The sequence below is a fragment of the Ambystoma mexicanum genome, chromosome 6q (genome assembly GCF_040938575.1).
Source record: "Ambystoma mexicanum isolate Mex_15411 chromosome 6q, UKY_AmexF1_1, whole genome shotgun sequence".
Taxonomy (NCBI): domain Eukaryota; kingdom Metazoa; phylum Chordata; class Amphibia; order Caudata; family Ambystomatidae; genus Ambystoma; species Ambystoma mexicanum.
This window is the reverse complement of record NC_090937.1, coordinates 277126827-277137572: the sequence shown is the minus strand read 5'-3', so window position 1 is coordinate 277137572 and position 10746 is coordinate 277126827. Positions and strand designations below refer to the sequence as shown.

General features: G+C 49.2%; 1 protein-coding gene across 2 annotated transcripts in view; it reads left to right on the top strand.

Moving 5' to 3' along the window:
- The first annotated feature begins 1620 nt into the window (after nt 1-1620).
- GPRIN3 (GPRIN family member 3) overlaps nt 1621-10746 on the top strand; it is a 427889-nt gene continuing 418763 nt past the window's right edge. For both annotated transcript variants that reach the window (XM_069630751.1, XM_069630750.1), the window contains exon 1: nt 1621-2234. The gene's annotated coding sequence lies outside the window, so the exon portion shown is untranslated. The remainder of the gene's footprint in view (nt 2235-10746) is intronic.

Below are 10746 nucleotides of genomic sequence, written 5' to 3'. Positions count from 1 at the left end.
TGCCTGGGGCAGCGGATGTGACATCACACAACCCTTGACCTCTGATGACTTCACAGGAATTGATGTCATTTCACCCACCCCAAAGTGACATTACTTCAAGTGATGGAACATGTCCTTTCACCCCTCGACAAAATAGGAAGTGGCATCACATAGCATTGTTTCTCAGTACACTACGAAAAATATGGTTACGATATCACTGTAAAGTAATATACATTTCATACAAGAATGGATCACCATATGTATCGTTAATATAAGTGCGTATAGGCCCATATTACCAAATCACTGTGAATGCAAGCAGACGTCCAAGGCCAAACGACAATGATGTGTTATTATATAGCTTAAGCGCTTTATATAGAACAAACATACATACACTATCACCCAACCTGTGTTGGTACTCATTTATCAACCTCAGAGGGTGAAAGGCTGAGTTGACCTTGCTGGGAAGACGTCCAAGGCCAAACGGAATCGAACTTGCAATCTGCAGATCACACACACATTGCAACAGCCAGCGCTCAACCCAATGAGCAATTTTACCAGTTATAGCTATCACAAAACCAGCCACTCCAGAAACAAAGGGCCATATGTTGCTGGGCACAGCCCATGAGCCTCAATTAAAAAAATATATATATTTTTTGTTCCTTTTTTTAGGGGTACCAAGTGATACCACAGGGGTAGCAAGGGACCCCTGGCAACCCTTAAATGACGTCCATGATTCATACTTGTTTTTCGTACAGTGTCACAAGAAACGTTGGGTTGCTCTTTTAGATTTTGCCGGGTTTCGTGCAGCGGCACGAGAAACTTTGTGTGGCTCTTTTTGGTTCATGATGACTCTTTTCGATACATGGCGGTGGCGGAATTGCATATCGGGGCAAAGCCGAACAAAATGGGATAGATTTTGCTTCCACGGCTGGCGGGATGGAATCTAATAGTTTCGCCCAGCGTTACTCACCTGTTTGTGCAGCCTTTGGAATGCAGGGCTATCCATCAACTTCCCTGCCATTAGGCACACATCCACTCTGCTATGAGAAGAGCGCACGAGGGGCACCTTCGCATCAGCAAAAAGTGTGAAGATTGAGCTGCCAACCATCCACCTTTACATGTCTGGATTCAGATGAAGCGAGGTGAGCATCACATCTCTCTGCAGTCATCCACATGGCAGTCACTTCCTGCTAGGATGAGAAGGGCCTTAGCGTTCCTGATGTGATGGTTTGCGGAAGAAGCACCCCTGTGCAAACTACAGCTCTGCAGGCGTGTGACTGTGTTTGTAAAAAATCCATTATGTGTCTTTTTAAAAATAAATCTCTCAATATAAATGTTTATATGGACCTGTCGCTCACTGTCTCAGTTCTGAGGCCATTTGAGTTGAGCCTCAGACCCGAGAGAGCCCCACTAATCCCCCAAAAACTGTAACGCCTCCACCAGTGCTAGGGATGAGGGACATTTAGAATTCGTAAACGAGTGTTTCAGGCCCATAATCTTGGACTACAACACTGCTGTTCGATGGGAGCGCAGTGAGATTCCGGAGCGTAATATATTGGCCGCCGCTAGAGGGGGGTGTGGGGCAGAGAGTGGCGCCTCCTCTTGTCAGGCTCGTGTAGTCATTTATTCTAATACACTCACACGGGGAGGGCGAATCACGTCCAGCTCAGAAAAAGAAAAAAAACACACCTGGCTGCAGCTGTTTCTTAGCTTGTGTGCGGACGTGAAGGTCTCGGAGGAAGAGCGGGAGAGAGGTGTCTGCTGCCCTCACTCGAGAGACACTCCTGTGGGGCTTTCTCACCCCGAAGAAGGGGTTCGACATCGCAACTTGTACTTGGGGATATTCAATCATTGTTGTGCTCTTGGAGAATTTGTTCGTTTTTTGGTTGTTACGAGGGGCGCGGAATTCCCGGAGGCTGTGTTTGCTCTGGCTGTGTCCTTTTTTGCATTGTGAAATTTGGAGTATAGATAACACTAAACAACCCAATGAGGACCAGGGTGCCTGGGATGGCCAAGCAGCAGAGCAGGAGTGCAGGACGCAACGGTAGGAGGTAGCCCAGATCCAGGGGCACAGTGCTGAAAGAGGGGGGCAGCACTGCTCAGCTTCCTGCCGTTTCCTGCCCAGCTCTGCATCTGCATATCTGGCAGCCTCCATCCCTGCGCGGGTGGCATCGCCAATCCAGAGGAATCGCCATGGCTTCCGCCGCCTGCACCTGCTTCAGCGACGAGTACCGGGTCTTCGCGGCGCTTGCAAAGTAAGGAAGCCGTCAGGCGCTGCTCCTTGAGGGGGGCGGGGCACCCACTTCCTTCGTACCCCCCTAGCCACACTGGGTAGCCTGTCACGCATGACATCCACGGGAGCCCCCCCCCCTCGCATTTCCCTTGAGAACCACACATACCCTCCTGGGACCCTACCACCATGTCTCCGCAGGCAGCGTTGCTACCGTGCCAGCCTCCCCCGCCACCCCCCCCCCTTCTGTGAGAGCTATGCCACTCTACTCTGGGGAGCGCTGCCCTTCTGGTTCACACCTCTGCATACCAATGAGACGGAATGACGAGCTCGTGTATCTGCCGGGGAACGCCCCCCAGAAGAGAGTGGGGTGTCGGGGGCGGGTGAGGGGGGATAGGACTATAAGTAGGTAAAGGCACTAGGCTGCGCCTGACCCTCTCCGCGCTCCCTAAGCGGTGGGGTGCTGCTGCATGGCGGCGACCTGCTGACCAGGTCCCCATCCGCACTGCCGCCGCGCCCCCCACCTCCCCCGGCCTTGCAAAGCCGCAGCGCTGGAAGGCACTGTGAATTCATAATCCAGAGCGGGAAGGCGGGAGGGGCGAGGGCCTGGACACGGCTGCTTTATTTACACACGCGGGCGCGCGTTGCATTCTGCTGGACTGCCACAGAATAAACCCAGGGGTGCCTGTCAGGGTGGCAGTGCAAATGCAGTCCTTTATCATGGGATTTTCTTCTGGCACCCTGTGCTCTGGCAGGCCGCGGAGTGGCGGCAAGCCATGGCCTCCGTTGTGCACAGTGACATGTATCCGCGCATCCCTGGCGGTGTGTGGGGAAAGAGGGAGACGCGGGAACAGAACTGATGGCCGCATCTCCTCAGAAGTGCCAAGTCTCGCCATGGGCCTCATACTTCTGAGCTGGTTTCGCCTGCTGTCCCTCTGCCAGGGCACCTTAGTTGGCCTTATGGACAGGACTGCTATGTCACTGAGCGTTTGTTCTGTGGGAGCCGCTGCTGTGTTCACGTGCAGGCGTGCGTGATTCTTTGGCAAATGATTTCTCGCTGTTTTAAATTGTTTTTTTTTCTTCTCTAGAACAGGGAATGAGCATGCGCTGTGAAGCTGCTTGTATCGAAGCTAAACTGCAAGGGCCTGATTCATGGACGTGTTTTATAATGGCACAATCCCATTGGAAAACGTCCCATGAATCAGGCCCCAAGTCTTTTTGAACCGGCCCATTCCCCACCCATCCACCACACACACCCTTTGGACGCAAGGGGAATTTAAATGAGGCACTTTAAGGGCAAGGCCCGGTTGGTCTGCTATGTTACTGGCATTTAGGCAGCATGCATTCACCCTAAGGTGGCATTTTAGCTTTATAAGTGAAGCCTCTAGGATGCCCTAGACTACCCACCTGCGGTGCCAGCTTCCCAGTGCGGAAATAGAAATACCTTTCATTTACACCTAAACCCCAGAGGATTCTTAGTGGTCCACTCTTAGTGCTGAAGTACGCACAGAGTTCCAGCGCCTAGCTGCCTCCACCGAGATGGACCGGTCGCTCCTTCTTACGTACCTTGCTTTTGGAGGGTTCAGCAACCAGAGAAGGCCGATTGCGGCTTTCTGGTAGGTGTGTATTTCACTAAACGTTCTTTGGAGAAAGACAGGATCCTGATTATAACAAGATTTACAAGCTTGGTCCTCATCATAAGTTGGGTGGAGCGGCCAAAATGCGATGGTAACGCTATTACTGATGCATTACTGCTGTGCCCAACTATGTGATGGGCTTAAAAAATGGGGATTTACAGCCCTATCGCAACTCGGGATCCAGCGCTAATAGTGCCAGACCAATCAGCAGTGACGTTATTTGTGTTTGAGGTATCCCAGTGGATTTACCGCTGGATACCACCAAGGCTCTAGTGAGGCCCAAAGGGTCTCATTGCGAGTTCAGTGGTGTGGCCAAACATTGTGGTACTGCAGTTGTAAAAGAGATACCACTGCATTAACTGTGCATTGTTACACTGCCGAACTATGGGTTTGGATGTAAGATGGTGGAAAAACCGCCAACAGAATGCTAGAGGTAATTCCTTAGCTGTACAGCCCAAACACTGCCAGATCGGCAGATTTACCACCAGTGGTAATTCTGCCAAAAATCCTATGGAGTCCTATGGACTCCAATAAATGGGAACTAACACCTACGACCACTTGTAATCCGGCGGTAATTCTGCTGGATCAATGGGTGGTAGCGGTAAATCCGTTTGGTGGTATCTTGGCAGATTTACCGCAAAGATACCACCAAACATGTAATGAGACCTCAGGTTCCTTAACCTGGATACTGTTTGGTTAGATCTGTTTGTATGAGAGTTGGCAATTCAAACGCTCTGAGCTTCTTATCAACGTCAAACAGTCAAGAACAATGTTTTTCGTAGTCACATTATTTCTTGCCAGCCAGCCAGCTTCTTCAGTGTTCGAGCTGCATGGCCTGCGGGCGAGTGGGCTCAGCAGGTTATCGTGTCTTTTGCAGAGGTCTGTGTACAAGCTGAAAGCTACGGATTTGAGTCCAGGAAGAACCGACTCAGCCTTTGATTGTCAATCCATTGATACCATTAATTTTGTTTAATGTAACACTTATTACCGCCATATAAAGACACATTTAGCAGTCCTCATTCCGACTATGCCGGTATTGTGGCAGTAAAGCCGCCAGGATACCGGCATTTGGTACTTACATTTACCGACGCTAGGTCCGGCGGCATTGCTGCTGGATTATGTGTGCCTGCAGTTCAGTCTAAATCCCTATTCATGGAGTCCTCCCATAGGACTTCATGAGGGGATAACAAGGGCTTCGTTGGCCATTAGGGCGCCTGGCTTACCTCCTGCATTTAGCTGGAGGTAAGCCAAGGTGCCCCACCGTCACTCCTGTAGTCGGGCACTCCCGTAATATGCCGGTATCCACGAATACCAGCACTTTTTTACCAGACCGCCCGACTTGGAATGAGGCCCACTGTACGTTGGGGGTTTCGTTTCCTAAAGGTTCCTCGCATTTCTTTGGGCTGTCATAACAGGTCTTATTACTGCACATTTTAATAGTAGTCAACTTATCGACTTAGAAAGGATCAAGAGCTGACTAGGAACTTGCAAAGTGCAGAGGGTTTCATGTTAGATGTGAGAGCTTAACCTATTAGCTATCCACCCGGTTTGAATAAGAGCCACCTCATTACTACAACATATAATCTATATGGGAGTGTTTTAGCACAAGATTAGCACAGAGCCGTTGTATCAATGCATTTATGATCTTTTAACAGTTTTCGCAAATGGGCAATTCATCATTTTCAGCGGGCTACGAGATGGGTAAAAATTCCCTGGTTCCACTCTTTCCCCAGGGGTTTCTTTTCATTCTATTAGCATTCTCAAGTGTTTGTGCTTTTTCTACTTTTGGTCTTTTGTAATTACTTGATTGCACGTTAGAACACAAACTCAGTTTTTAAAAGCCCAGTCCGCCATTTTGGTATCAGCGGCACTGTCATTGCATCTGTGCAGCTTCGTAGTCTGGTCCTAATCTGTGGTAGTAAACAACTGTAATCCGCATATTTAGGGGAACAGAATTCATGAGGGACCAACCATGTTTCCTGCTGCGCAGATGCACAGCTGAGCTCATTTGGTTTGGTACATGCGGCGAGGGCCGATTCGTGAGCGACTCACATGCCTGTCTGCATGTAATGAAAAAAGTACATTTTCCTCCCAGGTTACTGCTGTGGGTCTGCAATTTATGATTCTCCAGATGTTTTGGACTGCAACTTCCAACTGCAAATCCCATGACCCCTATCCAGCCTAGCTAACGGTCAGCAATCTTGGGTGTTGTAGTCCAAACTATCTGGAGAGCCAAAGGTTGCAGACCAACGCTTTAACCAATGTTCGAAAAGAGTGGGCACCCACTCGGAATATTGGGCCTCATTCTGTGTCGGCCGGCCCGAATATTAAATTGCCGGTATTCATGAATACCAGCGCTTTTCACGGACCAGCCAACTACAGGTTTGCTGGTGGGGCACCTTCCTTACCCCCAGGAGCCATACCGGCAAACAACACAGTCATTACCGGCACCAGTATTGCCGGTGCCGGCAATGACGGCAAATCCCCTCATGAAGTCCTATGGGATTCCATGAATGAGGATTTACACCGTCACTCCGGCACTCGTAATCCAATGGCAATGCCACCGGACCGAGGGACGGAAACGGTAATAGCCTTTGCCAGTATCCTGGCAGGTTTACCACCAGGACACCGTCAGGGTTATCGTGGGGCTTATTGTTTCCCATTTCCTCCTCTGAGTACAGCTGCAACCGTGCAAGCTTTCTTCAAATACCATATAGGTACAATGCCAGCAAGCTGCCCTCGCAAATAAAAAGTATGTACACGCAGGCACTAGCAGTACATAATACCTCTACACACAACAAGTAAAGCACAACCTGCAGCAAAGCAAGCTTCCCTCATTTCATAGGATGGGGAGCATGAATGTCTACACTACTGTCAGATCCCCCCATTACTCCTGGTGCTACATATCCTCGTCACAGTCTTTATCTAGTGAAGCGGGGAGCACCTCACTTTGCAAGGACAGTGACGAGGAAGAGGGATGTGGGGAACATGCCTAGATTATTGACCAGTAATCCTCATTGCTCATAGCCCTACTCTTTCTCATTACAGTCCTTACAAAGTACAAAGTGACATATAGAACAGCCGGAGGAACGTGCTTGGAAAGTGGGGTCCATACTCTGTTCTTGAAAGTGCAGGTAAAGACCTGGCACACTTTCCCGCCCTCTCAGGAACGTAAGAGAACCCTAGGGCAGAGCCTGAGGAAGGAGCAATCTTTCTGAAAGTAATGGGTGGGTTAAGGGAAGGGGAGAGCAGCGTGTTGTGCTGCTTGTATCAAAGAAGTAAAAGGGTGGAGAGTGCATCAGGGAGGGTAAAAAATAGAAGTTTCAGGAGGGGTACTGACCTGCCGGAAAGTTAACCAAAGCTCCCAGATGAAGCAGGTGAAGCTCCTTGACACAGGCGTCAGAGCTTCCCCAAGAAGAGTAGGAAATCCCATGGAAGGATGGAAGAACAACCTCAGGGTGCCGGTTAAGACATGGCTGATATTTACGGGGCTAAGGAGAAGAAGTAGTGCTCTCCCAGGGAGTGGTCACATGGATGAAAAAGCTCCCCAGGGGATGTGATGTAATGTAAGTGGTCATGTATAGCGCCCTTCTACTACTGTTGGTGGCCCGGCCCTGTAAAAAAAAAGGGGCGGGGGGATTAGTGGGAGAGTCGGGAAGACAGATGCAAAACCTATGGTGTTGATGGGTGCAAGTTGGAAGTTGCCGGTTCCTGAGGGCCAATCTCCTTTATATGGGTTTGGTGGAGAAACCTAGGAGTATGTTATCCACAGAGAAGAGCCCAAGATTTGATCGACTACAGCGCTTTGGGCCTGGTTAGCTGCTTATGTGGGAGAGCGCGACAGGGCTAAAGAAGAGAGCGTAGATGTGGCTCGGTTAGTGTTAATGTGCTAATGGCAGGGCCTGTGGTGGTCTTCTGTGGGGGTCTGTGTGTGTAGTGTAAGGTGGTAGGAGATCTTAGAGAGGAGACAGTCAAGGAAACAGGGGAGTAGGCCTTGCAAGGCAAAACAACCTGCATCCCTAAACTCCCACCACTGGCCTCTTCCCTACAGGTCCCATTTCACTAGCTCACTCTGCCCCTGTCAATCTCTCTCTCTTTCTCTCTCCCACCCCCCTCCTTCTCATCGATACATGTGCAACAAAACAAGCATCTGCAAGTTGGCAGATGACGGGGCGGGGGCCAGTCTGTAAACTCCAATTTCCATAAGCTACAGCAAATGAGGGTTATGGGAGGCAAAAACCTTTGGTTCAGAGAAAGGACTACTCAAGATGTGAGACAGCAGTCACCCATTTTGTCTTGCTTAGCATACTGGTTGGCAGTCTGTGAGATGCCTCAAAACTCACTCTACGATGCTCAGCTTCTGTGCTCAGTGGCCTGCTGGGAATTCTAATCATCAGGGAAAGGGCCGTCCTGGTGTTTGTCAAGCTTTTGTTCGTCAGGCATTAGTTGTGGTGGGGACCAAAATCCCTGCTCATTTTGCCCCCAGATGTCTACCCTGCTGTCTCCATCAAGCCCCAAACTCTTCTCACCAAGTCAAAATTAAATCCCCCTCTCCGCCACCAACGAGAGACAAAAACTCCCCAGATATTGACGTGGCACCCGGCCTTCGGTATTAGAGTTATGCTGCAACCCTGCAGGAGATTCTGCACGATAAAACACAGAGTAGAAAAGTTGTAGGGTGGAGTGTGGATTCCTCAAAAATATGCAGCACCTTTGCCTAAAAAAGGGACCGGGGAGGTGTGATTGCTGCAGGATGGTGTAGAGCAGTGTGTTGGCAGGGGCAGACAGGGGTTTTGGGGCCAGGGGATATGATGGACTTTCCAATAAGACTTCAATCTCAAGTCAGCAGTGTCTCTGGCGGTCTCTAGCTAAGGGTCTCAGGGGGTTTTCCTTACTTGTGCCAAAGCTAAATGATGGGAATCGGGGCAAAAACAGCCATGCTTTATTCATCCAGATTTTAAGGGCTGTCCTTCAAAGGGTAGCAAGGGGTTGTCAGGGATTAGCATGTGCACAGGCTGTTCCCCCAGGGGTCTACTGGAGCCCAGGACATTACTGCCTCACCAATGAACAGATATTTAGACTACAGAAGAGAGGAAGGAGTGGAGAGCCTTTCAGGCTTTCTCTATGAAGTACACAGGGTATTGACTGATATATGCTCTTACATGTACAACCTTTACACAAGCAGATAAGATGTTTTAGGGAAATGTCAGAGAACAGCAGCAGGAGTCCCTCACACTCGCTCCTAAAGTGGGCACACATACAACACAAAGAAAAGAATTGTGCAGGAAAAAGCAGCAAAATGGTACTTGTGTCGATAAGATCAGGTATTTTGTAGAAGCCTGGGCTACTATGCAAGCTGGGTCTGTGGTTGTAGAAGGGAGAGCCTGAACATGAATGCCCTGTTGAATGGACCAGACCCCCCACTCTACCGCAACAGTGATGAGCTGCAGAGATCTGGTCCCTCCTTGCTTGTTTATATAACACATCACAGTGGTGTTGTCCGTTAGGATTTCAAAGCAAGAATTCTTGATGACTGCAAGAAATGCCCTCTGGTCTTTAAATATGGCTTGGAGTTCCAGGACATTGATGTGGAACTGTCTCTGCCATGAATCCTACACACTGGCATCCTCAGGTCCTGCTGTGATAGAGCACGTACTGTAATAAAGATCCTTCATTGAGCTGAGCCTGGAGGAAGAGCGCCACCCACAAGAGAACAGAGGAACGAATAACAGCGGTCTTTAGAGTTCAGACGGACCAAGAGCTGGCAGTCTGCCACAAGCCTCACATGTATGGGGCAGAAACTACACTGTGTACCCCAATAGAGGCAGCTGAGATAGGAGTGAGGTATCTCACAACAGGAATGTTCTGTAGAGATCTATGGTGAAATCCATTAGATGTGTCGGTAGTGCCCAACAGTAAAGACGCATCTACATTATTCACTGGTTTGTTATCTTGCCCCACACACTAAGATGATTGTGGCATGTAGCATGTTACAAATGCAGAAAAATAAGTCAATAAATAAATAAATAGGAGGAGGTAAAGAAAGGGGTGGTAGAGATTATGGAAGTGAGGGGAGCATAATTGGTTGTAGGGACACAGTGGCCATGCTCCTCGAGGAAGCGGCTCAGGAAAGATCTTCAAGGAAGGGGAGGCGGGGTAGCTTGATGGCAAAAGCTCCTCGTTGAAAGGACGGATTATAGAGCTCCAAAATCAAGAAAAAGATTGTAAGAACCTTATGGGAAAAAAAGCGCAAGGTCTCCCTGACAGATGAAAACTTATCAGTGAGGGGGATCTTGGTAGGGCTCCCTGGGGAAAAGAAAATGGTGGAGCTCCTACAGGGGAAGGTTGGAACATCTCCTAAAGGATTGGCAGAGCTACCGGTGAATGGGAACGGTGGTAGAGCTACACATTGAAGAGAAGAGCAACAAAGGTTATTTTGCAAGGACGTAATGTGGCAGAATTTTGTGTAGACAGAAAATGTGGCAGCCATCCAGGGAATGAATACAGAGCCCCCTGTGGTAGGCAAGAGTGGTAGATCTCTCTTGGTAATGAAATGGAAAGATTTCTTATTAGGGAAAAGGAGAGTGGCAGAGATCACAGTGAAAGGGTAGGAGCCAGGTCCTTGTGAAAGGGCAGCAGGGTTTATAGCTTCCTGTGGAGTGGAAATGTGGCATTTCTTTTCTGGAAAGGAAGAGCAGCAACTCCACTAGGAAGGGATGAAGGGCTCCTCCAGTGGAAGGGAAGGTGGAAAATCCCTCCGGGATAAGGTTTGGTTAGGGTCTCACTATGTATGGAAACGAGTGACAGAACTACCAGAGAATGGTAGGAAAGCTCCATATGGAACTGACGGATCAGAGATCATCTTGTGAAAGGGAATTGTGGTGGAAAACTCTAGGAAGA